This window comes from Lathamus discolor, chromosome 5 (genome assembly GCF_037157495.1).
Source record: "Lathamus discolor isolate bLatDis1 chromosome 5, bLatDis1.hap1, whole genome shotgun sequence".
NCBI classification, from domain to species: Eukaryota; Metazoa; Chordata; class Aves; order Psittaciformes; family Psittacidae; genus Lathamus; species Lathamus discolor.
Genome location: NC_088888.1, coordinates 98,476,947 through 98,501,198, shown reverse-complemented (window position 1 = coordinate 98,501,198; position 24,252 = coordinate 98,476,947). Strand labels below are relative to the sequence as shown.

The 24,252-nt window shown below is 37.4% G+C and overlaps 1 long non-coding RNA gene across 2 annotated transcripts; it reads left to right on the top strand.

Moving 5' to 3' along the window:
• The first annotated feature begins 15,549 nt into the window (after nt 1-15,549).
• Nucleotides 15,550-24,009, top strand: LOC136014430 (uncharacterized). Of its 2 annotated transcripts, none has more exons than XR_010612694.1 (3): nt 15,550-15,647; nt 19,632-19,721; nt 23,953-24,009. It is a non-coding gene; the product is annotated as an uncharacterized LOC136014430 (long non-coding RNA). The 2 variants fall into 2 exon arrangements; XR_010612695.1 differs by lacking the exon at nt 23,953-24,009 and adding an exon at nt 23,354-23,821.
• The last annotated feature ends 243 nt before the right edge of the window (nt 24,010-24,252 follow it).

Below are 24,252 nucleotides of genomic sequence, written 5' to 3'. Positions count from 1 at the left end.
TACCTTTCTCTCCAGGAGGTGAGAACAAACACGGTCTCCATTGGAGTGGCTGTATTCCACACTGTCTGCTGCTGCTTCTCTTTCTGACAAGATGAATTAAAAATGTCTGTGGTAGGCTGACTGTGGCAGAACACAAGGTGCCCACCAAAGCCACTCTGTCACTCCCATCTTCAGCTGGGCAGAAGAGAGAAAATATAATGAAAGGCTCATGGGTCAAGATAAGGACAGGGAGAGATCACTCACCAGTTACTGTCATGGGCAAAACAGACTTGAACTGGGGGGAGGAGGATGGAAATTTATTACCAATCAAATCAGTAGGATAAAGAGAAAGTAAATGAAATCTTAAAAACACCTACTCCCCACCCCTCCCTTTTTCCTGTCCTTAACTTCATTCGCAATTTCTCTACCTCTTCCTCACCAGCAGTGCAGGGGAATGGGGGTTTTGGTCAGTTCATCACACATTATCTCTGCCACTCTTTTGTCCTCAGGGCAGGACTCCTCACACTCTTCTTCTGTTCTAGCATGGGGTCCCTCCCACAGGAGACAGTCCTCCATGAGCTTCTCCAGCCTGAGTTCTTCTGATAGGCTGCAGCTCTTCATGAACTGCTCCAGTGTGGGTCCCTTCCATGGGGTGCAGCCCTTCAGGAACAGACTGGTCCAGCGTGGGTCCCTTCCATGGATGCAGTCGTTCAGAAACAGACTGCTCCAGAGTGGATACCCCACAGGGTCACAAGTCCTGCAGCAAACCTGCTCCAGTGAGGGCTCCTCTATCCAGAGGGACGCAGGTACTGGAAGCATAAAAACCGTAAAGAAAATGCAGAAGCTCCACGTGGGTGATGCAGCCTAGGGTGACCAGACCAGGCATGGAGAACAGATGGAGGTCTGGTGGTTTATGTTGCTATCACCAGGGAGGAATATGAAGCGAGGCGAAAGCCACATGGTCCTGTTCTGCTTGATAACAGAACACACAGCTGTCAAATGTGCCATTAGTCTTGTTGCAAAATCTTGCAAGAAAGGGCTGCCAACAGCTGTTACCGAGTACAACTGCCCCGTGCAATGTGACCACAACAGATAGAAAGTTTGCCCACAGTCTTACCCACAGCACTTAGTATAGTAATGGTTAATAAGCTATAAATGTACCCTGGTTTTGTACCTAAATGGGGAATGAGAATTCAACACCAAATTGTAGGGACAGATTGACAGGTTTGTCTTCTTCACCCTCCCTAGAAGGGACACCTTTTGGCAAGACTCATCTCCTCATCTATACCGAGTGTTTTGACCCAGGAAATTAAGCTTGTGATTGCAGTCGTATTGTTAGTGCCATATACATATAGTTATTGCGCTTACTGCTGGCAATCCAAAAGAACCACATGTGTTGCATATGAATAAACCATATTATTCATTAACCTAACTGGCTCTTTTGAGTGCAACCAGGGTTATAGTTGATAGATTATCCATGCAGCCACTATCACGCCTATAGCTACATTTTTGGTATTGAAACAACAGGTCCTGCTAGGAGCTTGCTCCAGTGCAGGTTCTTGCAGGGTCACAGCCTCCTTTGGGCATTCCACTGCTCCGGTGTGGGGTCTTCCATGGCCTCCAGTTGGCCTGGAGCTCCTCCTCCCTCTTCTCACTTCTCTCTCCAGCTGCAATTTCTCTAGCAGAGTAACTTTTTTCCTTTTCTTAACTATGTTATCCCAGAGGCACTACCACTGTCACTGATGGGCTGGCTTTGGCTTTATTGGACACAGGGGAAGCTTCTGGCAGCTTCTCACATAAGCCTGTAACCCCCCTTCTATGAAAATATTGCCATACAAACCCAATACAATGTCAGATAAAGTCTAAGAATGGTGTTGCAGCATAGTGCAGTACAATTTTTCTATGAGAGAAAGTAGAAATTATAGGGTCTGTTGTGTGGTTTAAACGCACATGAGAGTGTTTCAGGGTGCAAAGCCTTCTGGGACATTATAATGGGACTCTCTGGGGTAGAAAATGCTTATTGGCTTGGGTTAAACTGTTCTGGGATATCTGCTTGTGCTTGAGCACCACGGACAACTGCAGGGAGCCCATGCTTGAGCCTGTGCTCAGGGCTTGCCTTATATACTAGCATAACTACACACCATAAGCTACGTGATCCCCATTATTAGGAGCTGAGGATAACTGGATCAAAGATATTTCACACAGTTCAGGGCCAAGGGAGCAACCTCTTTTTCTTTTAATGTTTTTTTTCCAAACCTTTTTCTTCTGAAGGAATTTTGCTTACTCTGCTGTCCTCCTCTGGCTTGCCACTACTACTATATGTGCTGGAGAAGTTTATCTCCATTTACAGAAACCAAGAAAAAAGTAGGCAGATTTCATTTTTGAAGAAAATGAATTTTAATGATGCCTATGTTCTCTATAAAATTCAACCATAATTTCCGTGCTTCTTTTTACTATCGCAAACTATCTCATTTATTGTATTGACCCACAATTGACTCATAAACCTTGCTTTCAGTGTCACTCTTTATGTTAAACTGTTTTGGTAGAAAAGAGAGAAATGTTTCCTGACCTCCTTTACAGCCTCTGCTATGTTGGTTATTTTTTTACTTCTGACATGTAAACAGAAGTTACTTAAATGATTCTACTATGATGATCTTACAACTTATTAAGAAAACAAAGGAGAACTTGAATATTTCCATATACTTGTTGCTATCATATAAGATATGCAAAATAAGTCTAAATAATTACTCTGTGGTCTTTTAATTTTTTTTTTAGTTTATGCTTTTATAAATTTACAATAATTCTTGATAAGCATTTTTTTTGCTTGTCTGCTTGTATGGAAGTTATTTATTCGGGCTCAAGGTTTCATTAGCAACACAACATTTTGTTTTTTCTCCTCTTTCAATTTTTCGTCAATAAGTTCAGAAGAGACCAATGAATGGAATGATTGCTTGGCTGATTGTTGCACTGCAGCTCACGTACACTGAAGCGTGAATAATTTAAACTGCTGGCTTGTCAGTATTGGATTTGTATGTGGTGAGAGGAGAGCACAGAGGGAGGCATCAGATAAATCATACAGCAGAAAAAAAAAAGGCAAAAAAAAAAAAAATCCCTCCCCCAAAGGGTAGATCAAAGGTGAAGAGAAAAAAGGTCTATTGTACTTACAGTGTGAAGAGAGAGGGGAGAGTAAATCCTATCCTTCTTGTCAAGGAACTGTTTTGGATACTCAGTAACTTTAAAACAAATTGCATCATCCTACAGCATTGTTCAGATCTTCTGGGAGGAAAACATTTTCTGAATTCAGTGGGAGTGAAACCATTTTGAAAGATGTCTTTCAAAAAGTCATTACTTTCTTTTCTTTAGAAATCAGTGCTTTATATGGTAACAGTTTAATAAGACATGGCAAAAGAAAGAAAAAAAAATCCAGCTCAGCATTAGGAAAATAACACACTCAAGGTTGAACGTCACTAATCTGCCAGTTGTTATGATTAAAGATTGGGGAGAAAAGGAATGTTGTTATATACCTATTTCTAAGCTTCTCCATTTCAAAATATGCCATGAAATCTTCCCCTTACAGAAGGATTAAGTGGTGCAAAAAGATTTCCATGAAAGCATTTTACTGTGATTATTTATTATTTATAGTCTGGGAAACCCATAAATAGGGTTGGTCCACAGAGCCAAACAGCAATCCTCTGCTTCCCCGGATGGGCAGTTGCTCCTGAATGAAAGCATATTAACTGAAACCAGTGTTCACATTTTACTACCAAAATAACTGATCAACAATGTCCCACATTCTCTGGCCACTGCAAGTAGCACAACTGAAAATAAAACTTCCTCAAAACCAGTTTTAAGTAACCAAGATGTTGATTTACACATCAAGTGTTTCGGCTGTTACACTTTACCTTATTCACCCATACATTCCTTTATTTCTCTTATCTGCTTTGTCAAAACTCTAAATGTCCTTTAAGTCTGCGCCTCAGACTTACAATAGTGACAGCAACCCTGTCCTTGCCGTGTTCTGTCACAAAGTTTCAGTTATTTCTAGTCCTCTTTATCTCTGAGCATCTGATTAACCTCAGTAAGGAGTCAAAACAGATTTGCAGGTTTGGCTGTGGACTGGACATAATATCTTTACAGAAAAAAATAGTATGAGATACAAAATGTCAGGTGCTTCTAGCAATCACTGATGATTAAATGCTGTCTTTCCCCAGTGGAAGGTACATTACTATGCTGCTGCACAGCTGATAAAACACTATCTGGAGATTTAAAAAAATAAAAGGGTGGAAAAACCCGCTATCTATTTCTTCATGTCCAATATCAAGTTTTGCTTACTTATAATAAAACTGTGTTGCTTAAATAAGCATATATGAGGAGGATGGGTTTAGAATTTGAGAAGTCTCAAATTGTTATAAAGACTGGAAAAGACACCAGGGAAGAGCAATCACGCAGTTTACATTTTTCACTGTCACACCAGAAATAATGGCCCAATAGACCCTATTAAAAAGTTAAAATAAGCATGTCATGAGGTAATATTTAAATTAAAGTCTCTTCAAAGAAAGTTTTCCTTTTATCATCTCATAGAACATACCAGGTATATTTGTGAAGAATTTGTGATTGCCTACAATTCATACCAACTCAATTCTCAGCATTTTCAGACATTACCTATGACTTGCCCTTAAAATTAGGGCTCGACTGTACCACTTCATATATTTTCTTTTCTTCCTTCAGCTATGAAAAGTACAGGAAAAAGGGACTAATAATATTTATGCATAGCTATATTTATATGAAACTGACCACTGCCAGAATTTTCCTCCAGTTCTGGGTCCAGATGGCAGAATTTGAGTATATCCATATGTATTATGAGTACTCATATGTACTATGAAATTGTCTTAGCCTGCATCCAGCATGTTTCTGCTAATATCTGAACCATGCCTGGGAATTTTTTTAGGAAGCAATTGACCCAGGCCAAAATGGATACCAAGGAATTATCTGAAAACAGCATTACAGGTATTAAGTTTCATTCCACTAACCCGTATTTACAATCTTTTGTTTTCTGTAATAAAACATTACTTTGATGTTATAGTCACATTTTTTTTACAGCCTTAACTTTTGCTTGCAAACCTTGCATACCTGGATGGTATTATTTGCATGGGATAATTTTATTCACAGTAGATGAGAGGGTGAAGCTTGTACGAAGTGAATACAGGAGAAATTTATTTCTTTGTTGAACTTAAATTCGGTCCTTAATTACAGGGTTTAGTTACACTATCAGGCTGTGTCTGAGTTTAGCATCCTCTGTCTCTTTTCTTCTTCAATTCATACACTATTAAAATCTTGTTGCGTTTGTCGTTAAGGAGTATGCGTGTGACATTAGCATAAAGAAAGAAAAGAGACACTAATTTATTTTTTGTGCCCAAGAAAGTCAGACTACCAGACACATTGGACAATGGGATACCCAAAAAAAACAGCCATGCCTTAGCTAAGACTGAATAATGATCATTAACAACTAATTTTCCTCTGCTGTTCTCTGATGCAGCATTTCATAAATCTGGTGGGTGCTTTTATTAAAGTTGTGCATTCAATACATAGGCACAGAGATTCTTTCTACTGATCCCACTCAGTTTTGATTTATGTTTATAGTTCAACTAGTTACAGTTTGAATAAATTTCTGGCACAAATTGATACACAGTAGTGTCAACTGGTGGTGTTTCTACACAGTGTGAGTGGGAATGGATTGCACCACCACTGTGCTAGATACTCGCCATGACTCTTCAAAGGAAGTAGAATACCATTTACTTACATCAGAGGATATATGATGCTTGGGTTATTTTTTTCTGGTATGGTCTTCCGTGAAGCTGAAGAGAAGAGGAAGAGAATTAAGAGAAAACAGTCTCACGGAATTGCTTGATTTGGAAACAGAAAAATTGGTATTTTTCACTAAGAATGACCAATAAGTCAAAGCCAGCATTTCCTTTACTTTTACTGCACCCATTCCTAATGCCAGTTTTTTGTTTTTTGTTTTTTTTTTTGTAGCCCCCTAATGCAAGTTCCTTTTCTCAATTTTTTAGCCCTTCCAATTAATCTAAGAGCACAACCACCTCAGCTATGGCACTGACATGCAAAGCTGATTTAAAAGGAAAAGAAACATGTTCCATTGCAGGAGTTTCATCCAAAATGTGGGTCCATACAAGGTAAAACACTAAGCCACTGGGACCAAAGTAATCCCTAGTGTCTCACAAGTTGAAGGCACAAAGTGATTATGGTCTGTAAAGAACAACTGGAGCTAAAAAACGTTTGATGTGAGGTGACATGAGGAATTCTGGTTTAATATAGGAAGTAAAATCTTTTCCAGTAGAGGAGAGAAACAAAACAAAAAGAGAAAAAAGTTTCATGTTCACTGAATTCTGTCATTCTACTCTTCTATTAGACATGTGATGTGATATTGATCAGGGGTTTGTGAGTGCAGCTGTAGTTCACAAGGCTGGGACACAAGTGCATATGCTTAAATCTTCAGGCAACAAGCTGACACTATATACTGGTTTTCTTTCTTTTCTTTTTGGTTTGTTTTTTTTTTTTTTTCTTTTTCTGTTTTAAAATCTTTTCCTTGCGGCTTAAAATAAAACTCAATTTCTTTCTTTTCTGAACTTTCTGACTCAAGGGACTTTAAAACCTCCATGTACCTGAAATCCATTTTAAAACTCAACAGCTGTGGAGGCAGAAGGAAAAAAAGTGCCAGTTTTCATCCTGTCTTGTGTGTCATTTGGGATATCAGTAACAGTTCAGTACCAAAGTTAGGATGGAAGCTGTGTGGGCTTTCTATCAGCAGTACTTAGGCTTCATCTGTGAACTGATATCAACAGTATACATATATATATCCATCTATAATTCCAGAAATAGGTGTATAAGTTTACTTTAAGTTTCCTTGTCATACAGAAAAGTGGGTTCCCCTTCCCGCAATACACTTGTAATGCTTGTCTGTCGCAAAATACCTCCATTTCTTAAATAGCCAGTTATCCACCCTGCAATCAAGATTTTAAAACATGTACTTCTAGTAAATTTTTTATAGATTAATGTAATACTTGTCTTTTCATATGGAAAATGTTTTTGTTACTAATATGATAACAATTGCCATTCAGCTTTCAAAATGCTTATTTTTTTGACGTGTATGACCATAGGTTAGAGGCAATTGATCAGTTATGTAACTAAACCATACATGTTGCTTGCAAGTTTAATATCATTTTAGGCATACTAACAGCAGTTACAAATTTTGCTCTGACAAACACAATGTAGGATTCTGATCATAATGCTGAGGATTCCATCTGTAAAACACTTTTAGGTGAGTATGTAAAAACTGCCAATCTCAGGGACCATAATATCCAAATTACTCAAAATATTATCTGTATAAATTTCCTATGATTGATAGTCTTTGTCATCTTCTCTCCTTTGGATGCCTACAGAAATAATGCATCCAGAAGTTTCTTGATCACTTTTGCCTCAGCTTGATGAAGGTGGGAATTGGACTATTTCTCATCTAATATTGACTGACTGCTTTTATCTCTAAAGCTTTCTTTAAAAAATAATAAATAAAGCTACCAGAATGTTATAAAAGGAGTAGCTTTAGCACTAGCAACTGCTTTAGTGTTCAATTTCTTGAAATGCAGAAATGTGAATTATCGGTCGAGATAAAATGGTTTATAGTGGACTGCTGCTTTTTTACATATTAATACTTGCAGATGTATAATTGTAAAATATATTGAGTAAAGCTTTCCTTCTCTTAATTTAGAAACTGGCAAGGGACAGTTTCTTAAAAAAAAACAACAAATAAACAATAAAACAGAGAAATATCTGGAAGCCCAAATGCATACGCATATCTGTGGACTATGCAATGACACTGCCAAAAAAGGTTAGTGTACAGCAGCAAAGAGCCTAGAAGTGTATTTAAGGCAAAGCATATATAAAGCTACTTTCCTGAACTAGGAAAGTCACCCTTTATTCAGTTTAAGTAGGAGGAACATTCATTGCAACAGCACAAGGTAAACACTTAGGGAGTGGATAAAGAATACAGTGAGGCATTTGTATTAAGGTTGTATAGCCTTTGACTAACTATTAGGAAATGCAGAGTGTTATCTAAAGCAGACAGAAAAGATCCTGTCTAATAGATGAAATATGATTGTGATCATTGCCTATCTGTGATCAGGGGTTTATCACAGCTCAGATTTGTTTCTGAAACAAATGCACATTTAGAGTCGACCAGAAGTATTAATAGAGTGGAATAAAACATGAAAAAACCCACTTGTTTTACTAGCCTGTACCTTCATGCAATCTAATATTTTTTACTTATGCATCTCCATGATACCCATATACCAGGTTTACCTTGTGCAATCTGACAGAGCAACACTTTCTGATTAATCTTCACCTTCAGAGTTATGATTCAGGGTGGACACACAAGGACACTCTAATTTTAAAGTAAAACAACAACAACTTGGAAACTACATTTTCTCTTACATTTGCCCCCATTTCATTTTGTGCTAAATATTAATTCTAGTCTTGTGCTGAGATATTTGAGATCAATAGTATATTTTCCACGCTGAGTGAACACACATCAGGGTTTTATTTATGCACTTGTAAAAAAATGTTATAGGTAACCACTATTAATTTAATACAAAATTCTTTTTACATTTCTGTAGGCACCTCACTGGGTTACTGGAATATCAAAATGCTTTTTAAAAAGCATGAAAAAGAACAACTTCAGCTTATTAAGCTGCATTAAGGGACAAGTATATAGAGTTGAAAGGGATCCTATGAGGTGACTGAGGCAATCTCTGTGTTCTGACACGGGCATGCCAAAGAAATGCCTCTTAGCTGTTTGGTTACTGTCTTCCTGTGGACCTCAGTGAAAAGGTTGCTAGTCCACCTTTTCTACTTCCTGCAGATCTTTTTATGATTTTTTTTTTTTTTTTACTTATAAGTAAGCTATTCATTATTTTCTTGCTATAAACATAATGACTGATTCAGATCTTTTTTCCAAGCGATGTGGAAAACAATCATTATCATCTTATTTTATGCATTGAAAAAAGAGGCAGGAAGAGTTCCTTGAATTCATCTGTGAAGACATTGACCTGTATAACCCCCAGTTGACTCTAATTCACTGACATTTTACCTGCTCTTACCTATCAAACAAAATACACTCAGGTGCCTGCATCAGTCCCCAGTCTCTTTACTGTGTCCACAGTTAGTAACCCATGCAAAAGATTAACTGTTTAGGTAGAAACATCAGCAATTAAACACTTTGGTTTAAAATACACAAAAGAAATTGTCTTTTAACATTATCAATATTTTAATAATAAAATTCTTTGCAAAGATGTAAATATCAAAATTGCAATTAAATTTTTAAAAGTGATTAAGCCAATTTATGGTGCTCAAGTTTTCAAGGGTTATTAAACTTAATAAGGGGAAGATAAATGTAATTTTTAATTAAACCACAATTTGTCAAGAACTGGGTGCTTTGGGTGTATCAACCTATATTTGCCCTATTCTTCTGATACTGGCCACTATCAAAGACATCGCCTGGGCTCTATAAATTTGTCTGATTCTTATCAAGAATATGTGTTTTATCTCTTTATGTTCATTTTTATGTATGAAAGTAATGCATTTAAATATGCTTTCTGTACTGCACTACATGACATTTCTTTTCAAGACCTACAATTTTTGTTCTAAAAATAACTGAACTAATGAGGTGCTCACTTGTTTAAAGACTTTTATTACTTTATATAAATGCAAATTATATATATACATATATATATATGGAGAAGGTTATATATTTATATAAATATTGATAGACATAAAACACTCTTTCCAAACAAATTTTGTAATCAAATGAGTTATAGTAGTTATATTCTCACTGAGCCATAAAAATAAGTAATGCTATGCGTCGACACCATATTAAGTGATTCTGTTTTGATTTTCTGCAGTACATAGCTTTAGATCAACTAGCAATTTTATTCAGCCTACATTTTAGTTATTGGATTAAAAAAAACAACAAAAAAAACCCCAAAAAAGGACAACAAACAAGAAACCCAAAACAAGCCAAAATCCTTCTTACATATTGTAGGTGTACATGGCATATTCTTTTTGTATATGTCTTAACTTATGAAGTGTGTAAATAAATATATGTTTGGGTAGATCTTCCAGTCCTTTCCTGGATGCTGAAGGAAAGTCTGGATATTGCTATGCACACTAAATCTGAGACTGGTATTTCTCCTCATGGTACTTCAGCTTTAAATGTGTGGATATTCTCACTAAGAAACACAGCCAAGTTAATGTAACAATTTGGCCCAAAGGCAAATTATTGAGAACTTCTGTAGAAGTATGTACCCGCTATAAATTATTTGAAAGGCTGTTTATGAAAGTAGCAAGAGAATACACATATGAAGATTCAACAGCTTTAAGTCTTAGCTGAAAAATAGTTGTTACATTCTTTAATCCAGATCTCTTACTACAAATATTTTAAAAATAGTTTCTATCCTGCACTTTAAGGTTAAGAGAGCCACATAAAAATGTGGCTTATGTTTTCCTGATTACTAAGAAAGTCAAATTTTTCATCTGAATTAAACTGAGTTTTCTTTTTTGCTTGTCTAGCTTTCTGATGTTCCCCCCAGAACTATGTCTTTTTGCATGTCTTAAAGTTCTGCAATCTAGATTAATTTTGGATTATATTCTGTATCAGAATGTGGTCTTTTAGGGCTATTATTTCCCTGAATCACAACTTTCAAAGCTTTTACAAAGTCCTGGATTAACTACCTGCATGTTGTCTGAGCAGGAGGACTTTTATTGTCTCAGTATGTGCTTTCTTATCTATTTTAGCTCATCATAGAAATTATGTTGACTCTGAGCTTACTGAGAACCAAACAAAGGCTTGTACGAGCCTTTATAGATCTAAGTTTATTTATAAGTAGGATTAACTGAAATTACTTACGCAGCCAGGAAAAGACAACAGAGATTGTCAGCCAAACACAAGGTTGTAAAATTCAATAGTCCCTTAAAATAGAACCTCCTCAATCACAATCTTAAAAATGATATTTAAAAGAATTTGGGGTTTTTGTGGGTTTGTTTTTTTTTGTGTTTTTTTTTTCCCATCTTTTCAAGTAAGAAGGGTTTCCTTTGTCTCCATCCTTCAATCTCAATAACAGTGTTAGAAGGAAATGATCTTAGGGAGCATCTTCAATAAGGGTGAGCATACAGGCTTTCTACAAGAACCAGAAAGAATAAGAATCTGAAGAGCATCACCATGTAGATGACATCTTGGCAATCCTGAGGTAATGGTTGGGCTTCATGATCTTGTAGGTCTTTTCCAACCTTGTTGATTCTTTGATTCCTAGGAAAGTTTAATTACTCAATTATATGATGAAGAAGCATTAACAGAAAACAAACAAACAAGCATCAGCTTTGTATGGGGGAGGGGCTAATAACAATGCTAATTTTCTGCTGTGGAAAAAGGTGAGTGTAGATACATTTGGATTAATTTATGAGTAACAGAAAGAGGTATGGACTTGGGAATTTTATGGTTATCCTGCATGACTAGAAATAAATACCAAGTTAGAAGGTAGGCAGCAGGAAACAGGACATGGGTGTCTAGCAGGACAAAAAAAAAAAAAAAAAAAGAAAAATCTCAACCCTAATACATTTGTTAAGTTCTTCTTCTCTCAGTAAATAAAGCTAGTAGAAGTCATATATTTGGATGAAGAAGTTTTGTGCAGTGAGCAGTTCACTTTTGAAGATGACTTTCCCCTGCACAAGAGCTATTAGGAGCAGGACAAGATGAATCTGAGAAAGACGGGAAGGTCAGAGGATCGCATGCTTCCTAAATATTCTTCTCTCTATCTGGCTTTTAAGAAGACAAATAATTAGAAATGCAAAAGCTTCTGTAGTTGTACAGAAAAATGTGTCGGATGGGAGGCTGTAAGCCCAAATCCATACAGCATTATGCAGTAAATATTAGACGGCCACTGTACTCGATGTGGTTCTTACAATACTTTCACTGTGTGTACACTTCCATTATATTAGACTTTACAAATTGCCCAAGTCCCATAAACAGAGATGTTAAAGAATAAATACGTAAAATCAGGGTGGACAATATCACAACAAAGGCAGAAAACTAAAGCAATCCACTAAGAGTATACAACAGAAGAATGTGTAAGAACCAGAGACAGGGTTAATCAAAGAATTGAAATATGACAGTGAATTGTACACAGTATAGTACAGAAGAGTATAGAAAAATAAAAAGATATCCCAATAGACCATCAAAGCAGCAGTCAAAGAATGTGGTAACATATAGGAACCAAACGAAAGCATTAGGGAAACCATAGAATTGCATACTGACTTAATACACTGTTGACATTAAGATGTTAGAAATGGTGAATAATAGAGTTGAAAATATATTTCAATGAATTAATATTACTGATGGAAACAGCCGAAGACTGTGTTATTCTGTGGTTAAAATAATGTTGTCAAAACAGATAATACAAGAGGGGCACTAGTTCTGAAACACTGGCATTAATCTTTGAAATTAGAAGTAAGATGGTAAACAGAATAGCATAAGTTGTGTCACTTTCTAGTGACTTTTGGGAGTAAAATTGTAATAGTGCTGCCAGTTTATGAACTAGCCATGAAAAAATGGAAACTTGTTTGTTCAGAATAGAACTTTCATTTCACTTCTCAATTTCTGCCTTCTTACAGCTATAATGGTTTCTTCACATGTTCCAGACTGTCATACCCAAACGCAGTCTTAAAGAATGGCATAAATTACCTTTAATGTTAATTTTTAAGAAATATAAAATTCCTTATTCCTATTGTTAAGTAATCTCTTCCTTCTTCTACTCAGAAAACCCAGGCAACTAAACCCAGGAATTATTCAAGAAAAGTTCTATAATATGGGTACAGCAAAATAGTTTACATGTGTTGAACATTGTTAACAGACAAAATTTGTATTATCAGCTGCTTTACAGGGTTACATACAAAGTTTATATTAAAATGCTCAAATTTCTATATCTGTTTCCAACATAAGATTCAGTTTCTTAGATGACATATAACTTTCAGTAACTGCAGTCAACAAAATCCTGTAAACCTTTCTATTCCTTTGTGCTGGAAAATCTATAGACAATTTTAAATTACATTGTCAAGCAATCTGAATAATTGTTTATAGAGAAGGCCACAATTACACAGAAATTGTTAGGACTTAGTACTGTCCTACATCCTTCTGATGCATGCGTCAGAAATTACTGAGCACTGATGATAGCAAGTGCTGTCAAATTTCATCTCTGGTAGGGTGACAAAGCACTATGTAGGTTAGCCCTTAACCTGCAGCTGTATTATTTTGAGCAGTGATGTCAGCAGATCATATGAGTTAAACAACCTTGCAATTGCCTGGGAGTTGCCTTATGGAGGAGAGCTGCTTGGGATTTCTTTTCTTCACTAAAATGCTTTCAGACTATTTCCTCAGTCTCTCTGGGGATTATTTACTTGGCTCAGTTCTTTTCAAGTGCAATACTTCTTTTGTTATCTGCCAAATTCTAAAGCACTCCATGCAACCTCACAGTCATAGTGTAAGGAAAAGGACAGAGCTTGTATTGCTATTAACATTATTTTTGGACAGGCATGTGATGGTGCCAGAAATCAAGTTTTGGACCCTTGAGTATCTTCGACAAACAGGAAAAAGAAAAAAAAAGTATCTAGATATACAGATTATGCTTGAAAGTGTTTTTGATGCTTTCCAGGGGCAAGGATAACCATTTTCAGGAGATCCATCTTATGTAAAAAAATCAATGGGAGGATTGCAGGGAGAATGATTACCTGATTTTTCAGCTCTGCCCTAACAGAGAACTCTCTGCACAGGGAGAGCAAAAAAGAATCATGCATACTTGTGGCTAGCAGATAAGACTTGAGTTCCCAGTGTATTGCTCCAAAAACAGTGTTACTGTCTTTCTTCAGTGAATTTAAATGAGAGTTAATTGATTTGTAGGTCTTAATACGCTGTAGCCTGTTCATGTTACTGCACTTTGAGTCTTCTGTGAATGTGTTCAATATAGAAAGACTATTTTATAAACTTAAAAAAAAAAAAATCCAGGGAGAAGGATTAGAGGCTGTGACATATGAGAAAAGATTAAGACAATTTGATACACTATGCTACTGCTTGAAGGAAAGACTATAATGATATGACTACTTACAAATACCTCAGAAGTAAAGTGTAAGAGTTATAGGGGTTATTATATCTTTATTTACTGTAATATCTCTTGAACCATCAACATAGACTATTAACTCTCTGAAGAATATAAATTCGGACTGCTACATAATGTTATTTCAGAAAAAAATACAGAAATTGAAGACACTGCATGGGAATATTTAGGTTATATTTTGGGAGGTAAGTTTAAGGCTGTTTAGTGCTTCGTCTTGCACCATTAATATCTTTGGAGATTTAAAAAGTGACTTGAATAAAAAATTAAGATAGGGCCCTTCAAGCAATAATATGAGGAAACCAGGTAAATGGTTAGTATGAGAAATTCACTTCCATCAAAAGCAGACTTAGAGCTGTGTGTGAGGGAATATTAGAGAGAGGATTATAATGGGAAATCCTGATTTTTCTGTAAGGGTTTGTGCTAGCTGATTTCCAAAGTGACTTTCATCTGATTTTTAGAAGTGTCAAATGAAGGTATTCTCTACAGTAAGCAGGTCAGTTACTTATTATATAGGACACATTATGTGCACTACAAGATATTGATATTCTCTCCTGTCGGATATGCCACAAGTAAAAGAGGCTTCTTTTCACCTTTTAATTGTAATTAGTGCAGACCAAGAATAAAGATATTGATTTATTAACTTCCACATGGTTGCAAAATGGCTTATTTCTATAAATCTTACTGTGCAACAGACCATTTACTGTAGGTGTTTTCAGGGTCTTATGTATTTCCACACCCTAAATGCTCATTATAGAACAATAAAGCTGATGCAAAATGGTACACTATCAAGATATAAGTGAAAATGCACACAATTTTAATGAGCTGGTTTTCCATGTTACAGCTATTTAATTTGAAACATTTGACTATTATGCATTCTAAACTGTTCTCAGTGTCATATTTTCAGACCACAGCCTATAATTTTATTGAAATAACTCTAGTTTTAAGATTTATCTTAGAAAACTGGTTTAAATAACATCCAAACAACAGTAAGATTTGGTTTCCAATCATACTAAACACTGACCCTTTTTGTGATTTAGTGCAAGTTTTAGCTAGCATAGAACGTATTGGTAGTTTCTAAAGTAATTCAGAGCTGAGCTGCTGAAATCGTTGTCTCTGGGTGCTGTGCTTGCTAAATGCTTACACATTTCATGGGGAGATTAGAAAAATTCATAGAATAGCAAGTGACTGTGGATTATTAAATACTGACAAAATAGTTCTGCTTAGAGGAAACTCCTAAACCACACATTCTTCAAGGCTAACATAGTACTCAGTAGAAGTGTCTTTAACTTCTTTTTACACTTAACTCTAGCCATTCATTTTGGTTATCTTTGCAGAAAAGATGTCATTCTTGTTGCAGTGAGTATGGCTGCTGTCTTGAGCGAAAAATTTTCATCAGTAAAAGCTACTCTGCTGTTTGTGTATGCCTGCACTGCACAGGTAATTATCTGACTGTCTCTATGTATGATTCTGTTTCAGTCCTTACATTGTACTGTGGTGTCAGAGAGCTCTTTTGTGAGCAAGTGGGAGACTGATTTTATAGTGTATGCACAACAGAATCTGATGGATGACCCATTTGGCAGGGCAGGGTGTTGAAATGCGCTGAATGTTTTCCTTCTGTGACAAAAATAATCCTGTGTGATCAAGTCTTATTTTTTTCTGTATACAGTACTGTATGCCCAAATGCTTCTGTCACAGGATCTGTACTGTAGTGTTTTCTGTGTCCATGACTATTATAAAACTAGTGTTATTTGTATTTTAATTTGATTCTTTGCAGGACAATAGCATTCATGAAAATGTTAGCATCAGGAAATCTAGTCAGGTGCTGCTCAGATTAGAGGAAACAATGTATGTGTTCCCTCAAAGTTACAGGAGAAAAGAATGAAAGAAACAAACTAAAAAAATAATCTCCTGACAAAAATCCAGGAATAGACTGCATGTAAGTTAGACTACATTGTAAATAGTGGCATAAGAAAAGGCAACTGCTTCATCAGATTTCTTAATCAGAAACAATTTGCTGCCAGCTGGCCAAATGTTATCCTTTATCCATACCACATTATTATGTTTCCCGGGGAAGAACATATACCCTTATTGACTTCCATGCAGTTGTATGTCCATTAGTGATTTCCTTAGGATTTTGTCAAGGTGCATACATTGCTTCTACATTTGAAATTAAATGGAAAAATTCTCATCTTCTTTTTAATATTACTTCTTAATTCTTAGGCATCTTTATGTTTGGTTTTGTGGTTTTTTTTCCCCCAAAAACCTTCAGAATGAAGTCCTTTTCAAAACAAACCTTTGTTCTGCAGACTCTCCCTCAAAACTACATTGTCAGCCATATAAGACCAAATATGAAAAGAGATTCCTATGAATAGGAATTCCTTGAGCTGCAAACTAAAGGTCTCTAAAGTGGAAAAGCTCTCAGAAAAAAAGCCTGGTTCTACAATTCTTACGCTAGGCAGCACCTTACTCTATGAGCAAATCCATATTTTTTCTTTGCACCTTTGTGTTCTTTGTTTTATACTTACTAAAATGGTGAAATGCAGTCCGTAATGATGAAACAATTTTCTCGGAGAAAGGTTTGTTATAACTTTTTTGCTAGAGAGAATTTTGGCTGGCCTGCAAAACCTGGAAGAGTTAGAATATGCTTAGTAGGTTATGCTATATTTTTAAACATAAACATGACTTGCCTATATAAAGTTCTAATGCAAAGCATTTGGCACTGTCCCACATGACATCTCAACTGGTGAGGCGTGGATTTGATGGATGGACCATTCAGTGGATAAACAATTGGCTGGATGTTCGCGCTCAAAGAGTTGTGGTCAACAGCTCAATGTCCAAGTAGATACCAGTGACAAGTCTCCCGGCTAAGCACTGGGACCCGCACTGCTTAACATCTTTGCCAACAACATGGGATTGAGTGTGCCCTCAGCAAGTCTGCCAATAACATGAAGCTGTGTGGTATGGCCGACACACTGGAGGGAATGGATGCCATCCAAAGAGACCTTAAAAGGTGGGCCAGTGTGAACCTCATGAAGTTCAACAAGGCCAAGAGCAAGGTCCTGAAACTGAGCTGGGGCAATACCAAGAATAAGTACAGGCTGGGTAGAGAATGGATGGAGAGCAGCCTTGAGGAGAAGCACATGGGTGTGTTGGTTCATGAGAAGTTCAACATGAGCCGGCAGTGTGCGTTCGCAGACCAGAAAGCCAACCATGTCCTGGACTGCATCAACAGAAGTGTGACCAGCAGGCCGAAAGAGGTGATTCTCCCCCCTCTATTCTGCTCATATGACAACCCACCTGGAGTACTGCATTCAGCTCTAGGGTCCCCAACATAAGAAGGACATGGACCTATTGAAATGTGTCCAGAGGAGGCCACGAAGTTGATCAGAGTGATGGAGCAGCTCTCCTATGAGGACAGGCTGAGAGAGCTGGGGTTGCTCATCCTGAAGGAGACAAGGGTCCAGGGACACATTATAGAAGCCTAACAGCACTTAAAGGGGATCTATGAGAAATCTGGAGACGGAATTTTTGCAAGGGCATGTATTGATAGGACAAGGGAGAATGGCTTCAAACTGAAAGAGGGGAGATTTAGATGAACTATTAGGAAGAAGTTCTTTCCTGTGAGAGTACCACTTCCCTGAAACTGTCCAGTGCCAGGTTGGATGCTTCTTTGAGCAACCTGTTCTAGTTGAGTGTGTCCCTACCCATGGCAGGGTGATTGGAACTAAGTGATCTTTAAGGTCCCTTCCAACCCAAAACATTCTATGATTTCATAATACTGAAATTACATAAAGAATAATGGAGTCACAGGATGAGGTAATATAACTTTAGCATATTATGTAGACCATCTACACTAAGAACTAAGGATCATAGGCTTTATGTGTTTCATTCATAATGGACCTTTGATTAGACTTTTATTTAAGATGACCATTTTCTGAGGTTCACATAATCTCCTAAGGCAACACATAGAATCGTAGAATCATAGAATCATAGAATAGTTAGGTTTGGAAAGGACCTTAAGATCATCCAGTTCCAATCCCCCTCCCATGGGCAGGGACACCTCACACTAAACCATCCCACCCAAGGCTCTGTCCAACCTGGCCTTGAACACCGCCAGGGATGGAGCATTCACAACTTTCTTGGGCAACCCATTCCTGTGCCTCACCACCCTTACAGCAAAGAACTTCTTCCTGATATCCAATCTAAATTTCCCCTGTTTAAGTTTGAACCCGTTACCCCTTTTCCTGTCACTACAGTCCTTAATGAAGAATCCCTCCCCAGCATCCTTAGAGGCCCCTTTCAGATACTGGAAGGCTGCTATGAGGTCTCCACGCAGCCTTCTCTTCTCCAGACTGAACAGCCCCAACTTCCTCAGCCTGTCTTCATACAAGAGGTGCTCCAGTCCCCTGATCATCCTCGTGGCCCTCCTCTGTACTTGTTCCAGCAGTTCCATGTCCTTTTTATGTTGAGGACACCAGAACTGCACACAAAACTCCAGGTGAGGTCTCACGAGAGCAGAGTAGAGGGACAGGATCACCTCCTTCAACCTGCTGGTCATGCTCCTTTTGCTGCAGCCCAGGATACAGTTGACTTTCTGGGCTGCAAGTGCACACTGAACCCAGCTCATGTTCATTTTCTCATCAACCAACATGCCCGAGTCCTTCTCCACAGGGCTGCTCTGAATCTCTTCTCTGACCAACCTGTAGCTGTGCCTGGGATTGCTCCGACCCAGGTGTTGGACCTTGCACTTGTCAAGGTTAAACTTCATAAGGTTGGCATCAGCCCACCTCACAAGCGTGTCAAGGTCCCTCTGGATGGCATCCCTTCCCTCCAGCATATCAACCGGACCACACAGCTTGGTGTCATTGGCAAACTTGCTGAGGGCGCACTCAATCCCACTGTCCATGTCACTGACAAAGATGTTGAACAAGACCTGTCCCAACACCGATCCCTGAGAGACACCACTCGTTACTGGTCTCCAGCTGGACATTGAGCTATTGACCACAATTCTTTGCATGCGGCCATCCAGCAAGTTCTTTATCTACCGAGTGGTCCCCCTATCTAACTGATGTCTCTCCAATTTAGAGACAAGGATGTCGTGTGGGACAATGTTGAAGGCTTTGCACAAGTCCAGGTAGATGACGTCAGCTGCTCTACCTCTGTCCATCATTTCTGTAGCCCCATCATGGAAGACCACCTCATTGGTCAGGCAGGATTTCCCCTTAGTGAAGCCATGCTGGCTGTCACCAAGCACCTTGTTGTTTTTCGCATGCCTTTGCATGCCTTCCAGGAGAATGTGCTCCAAGATTTTGCCAGGCACACAGCTGAGACTGACTGGTCTGTAATTCCCCAGGTCATCCGTTTTCCCCTTCTTGAAAATGGTGGCTATATTTCCCCTATGATACCTATATTTTCCCCTAGATGTCTATGTGAAATGAAGCAAATTCAAAATTCTGGTGAAATCAGGTGAAGCAAAGTTTCAAGCAACCTACAGCATCAACTACTGGCAAGGTAGAGGGCATTTTTTACTTACTGTCTTGACCTCAATAATTAAATGGCATTTAACATTCTCTTGTATACATATTCTTTTTACCACAGTGTCATATCAGATGACTAACCATATTAATATCCCAGTCTTTTCAATTTGGATAGACATTCTGAGACAAAGTCTGAACAACAATTTAACTCTCTTGTGTTAAAAGACAACTGTACCAAAATATCACATATATTTTTCATGGCACTTTAGTGGCCTTTGGTGTATTTGAAGTGCCAGTAGAATTAGATATCATTTGAGATGAGGCCACGCTTGAACTTCAGTAAATGAAAAAGCAGTTTTTTGGGTGCTAGTATGCTGTTTGTAGATCTCACTGTAACAGCACGATTGGAAATGTATCATCTTTGCTGCTTTGAAGTTTTAATGTCATCCTGTTTCATTTATGTCATTAAATATAAATGTTGTGGAAGGTTAAAGCCCTTTGTAATGTCTTATTTGAAAAAGGGTTTCACAACTGGGCAACTGTTTATAATTATTTGAATGATACATTTACATTTTATGTCGTGATAAGGTTAACAATGATACATAATAAGACTAAACAGACTGAAAACCGATGGTTTTGGGGAGAAGAAGAAAGGATCACAGTATCAAAGCAGCTATAATTCAAACTCTATCATCACATTTAATGATTCCTTTGCTCTTTTCGGACAGGAAAGAGTGAGACTTTTGTCATATTTTGATACTAAATTTGGAATGTTCTTAATCAGATTTCAAAGGAAATTCTGATTTGTTTGTGAGAAGGGTTCTTAAGGGGGGGGGGGGGGGGGGCGGAAAGAGAGAGAATTAGGCAGCAGAGAAAAGTCTCCAGATTTTATGGAAAAGAAATCTGAAAATGCTGTTTTACAAACATTTCATGACATGTTTTTTATTTTTAATACAGATCTTCTTCTGAATAGAATGATAATTACAACTAAGCCTGCTTAACAGTCTTAAATCCAATGTAAAAGCTCTAAGCCATAGGGAGCAAGCTAAGAATAGCAATATGACTAAAGATTATAACGATGATGTGAGGAAAATAAGCAGTTTAATTTCTGTCAGGCAGTTTTATTAGTGTAAGTTTTGCCTTTGGCTAAAAACTTACTTATGTATGATGATCTCAGCTATTGATTTTGATTAGTATATATGCTTCATTCATTCTTTGAGGAAAAGAAGAAGAAGCTGTCCTCAGTACAAATCTTTTGTTGTTGTTGTTTTTATTTCATATCTGTGAAATACAGCCTAAGCTTACCCACTTATAATTAATCTCTATATTCCTCGCCTTGAGACCCCAATCACTCTTATGGTTTTAGTTTCTTTTATTTTTGAGAGAACAGAGCTAAGCACAAGGCCTCTGCCCTGAGAATCCTCAAACTGTGATTTGTGTCAGTTGGCATGAAAACATTAACAGAAAATCTTCACAATTTTGTATTAAAAAATAATACCCTTTATTCTAGTTTAAATTAGTGTTAGCCAACACTGATGCTCAAGCTCTCAAAGAGAACCAAGAGTATTCTGGAAAAGAATACTTTATGTATTTAAGCATTTTACTGCTCATTGCACTTACTTAGCAATTCACAAAGTATGTTAGTTGCATAGAAGCTGTTTTCAGCCCAGATCTCTGACAATGTCCATTTATATCCTTTAAGCTGATTCTGAGCAACACTCAGAGCAAATGTCCGCACACTAGCATTTTGATTTCATAGACTTAAAATGTGTAAAAGCTATTGGCTATCACCCTGAGAATTTATTTCAGGTTACAAATATGAAGATAGGAAGCCTCTAGCGGTTTCCTATGCACTGTTGACATGACAGCCATGGGAATGCACTCTTTAGGAGAGAAGACTTCACGATATGACATTTTGTTTTTAGCCTAGAAGTTTCAGTTCAGCAGGTTTGGAGGTATATTTTTTCCAGTTCTTTTATACACAGCTTTAAAATGTTCACCATTCCCCCTCTTTGCCCACATAATCTTTCACACCCCTCAAACCAATGTAATTTGACAGAAAGACATTGAATAACTATTGCCATTGAGGGCACAGCTAGATTTTAACTGCACCCATGAGCACTGTGGCTATATCTATACCAGTCTTAAAAAGACTAGTCAAGATGGGCTGTCAGCTCTTGTCTCTGCTTGTTTCCTGTCTAAAGATTCTTGCTACATGTCTCTGATGGTATGATAGCTTATTATCTATCAGTAAGCCAGGCACAGCCCCAGGGCTGACATCTTGCTTAGCCTCAGTTTGTCCCCATCCCTAGGGAGATACCTTATGCCCAGGGTTGAGACTGCCCCCAGCTGCCCTGGAGCTGGCAGTGGCAGTGGGATGAGTCCTGGCTGCCAGAACCTGCCCTGACATCGCTGTGGAGGCCCCGCTGCTCCTGGCCCCAGGGAGTGACTGGCCTGTGCTGCACCCTGACATATTTTACTCTGTTTCATAAAATAAAAATTCAGCCAAGATCCTGTTTTGATCAACTGTCTGTCTTTGAGGTCAAAGGTTAAAGATGCCTGGAAGACACCCAGAGAGGAGCAGGCAGCCTACAGAAGTCAGCCTGCATGTATATGATATACAAAAGGTGCATCAAAGATCTAGATGTAGACAGGAATACCAATGAGAGCCATGAAGGCAGTTCTGACTGCAATTGCACTCTTCAAATACAGAGTCCTCTGTACTCATCATTTTCATATTGCAAACGGATGAGGATTGTCAGAGTAAATCTGTTTGTACTTCAAATACTTATTCCCTTATTTACACAAAAATAATGTATTATTTTAAAAAGATTTGTTAGCACCTTACTTTTATGGGGCCTGAAGACTTAATCAGTGATAAACAAATATTGTTTTGCTTAAAGTACTAGCCTTGATGTTTACATGTTCAAAAAAAAAGATGAATAATTTTTAAGCCCTCCAATGGTTTTGGGTTTTTTTTGCACTCTCTGGCAATATATAGATTTCTGCGGATTTGGTCAGTGTTGGGTACTGGTTTGTGGAAATACCTTTTGAACGTCATGCAAATCTTCAACTTCTTGGCAAAAGTATCAGCTTTCTAAAGAAAATTTCCAAGAATTTCACAGTTAGCTCCAAACCCTTTATGCAAGATTTCCAAAGAGCAGTGATTGAACTCCAAAATATTTGCTCTGTAGAGTGAGATGTAGTATTAACCTCCAATATGCAGTATTAACCTCCAATATGCAGTAATAACCTCTGTAGAGTGAGATGCAGTAATAACCTCCAAAAAAAGGTCACATAATCAAATATTTTTTATAAGTTTTGACTATAAAAAGCTGCATAAATTTTTGTTCATTAACATAATTTTTCATTCTGTCTCATAGTGAATAAAGGATCAAAATGAATTCATGCTACAGAAACAAGTTAAGTGTTAACAAAAATGACATTATGAAATAATACAGATATTTTTTCTGACTCTTGTCACAAGTATTTCAGCGTGGAGTCACAAAATGTAATTCAGTGTGCAACTGTTTTATTTGTTTCCTTCCTCCTAAATAGATTTTCTTCTGCACTGGTAACAAGAAGCAAAATCATGAACATATTTTGAGATATTTTCACAGTTGCCTGTTATAAGTCATGAAAACAATTCTATTTTTTTCTCATCAGTTTGAAGAGGATCATTCCAACCTGAGGTAGAAAGGAAATAATGCTTCTCTCATCCTGAAAAAAAATAGTAGACTCTGTTTTTTACGAAAATTAAAAGAAGACACCACTAGTGAACTCTGAACTCTAACTTAAACATGAACTTCCTTTACCATTTCAGTGAACTTCATGTAAGACATGATTGTTCTGTACAATATTTCACTTAGGGTATCAAATAAATTTTTTTCTGTGTCTCAGGTCTCAACTTGAACTGATACTAATCGATGCAAACTATTTACGTAAACTGAATGTCAGATTTTCCTATACTTATTACAGATATGTTCCTTATTTATTTCATTCTAAAAATGCTTTACATTTTCCTACATGTAGACTAAAAGCCGGTTATATTTATGCTCATTGTCTCGAAGAGACTGACCCTGCAATTCTCACCTGTGTATACCTCTCACTGAATAAAGACTTGTCTTTTAATGATGTGGATGCATTTTTACTGCTGTTACACACTTTCTCAGAGTCTTGCTGAAGCAGCAATAAAATTATGTTTGTTCCTAGGCACAATAGAGACTTTATAACAAACTACTGTACATTTTCTTTATGTATTTCAGACTCTATGATACAATCCTCTTGATTGCAGCCTACATGAGTTCGAAACTGACAAAAAGGATCTATTTCAAATACATTGCAAGTGGCAAAAAACCAAAAATGTACTATGCTTCTATCTAGTATGTTTTTTTTTTTTTTTTTTTTGAACTCTACTGTAATGGGACTGGCTGTAGCATGGATCATATTGAAAACTTTGCCTGTAGGAAACTAACAGCCAAATGAAATCTTTGTTACAGATCTTCGTGGGACGTTTAAAAGTTGTGATCATCATCAGCAGTTCTAGATCAGCACTCTAGTGCCCA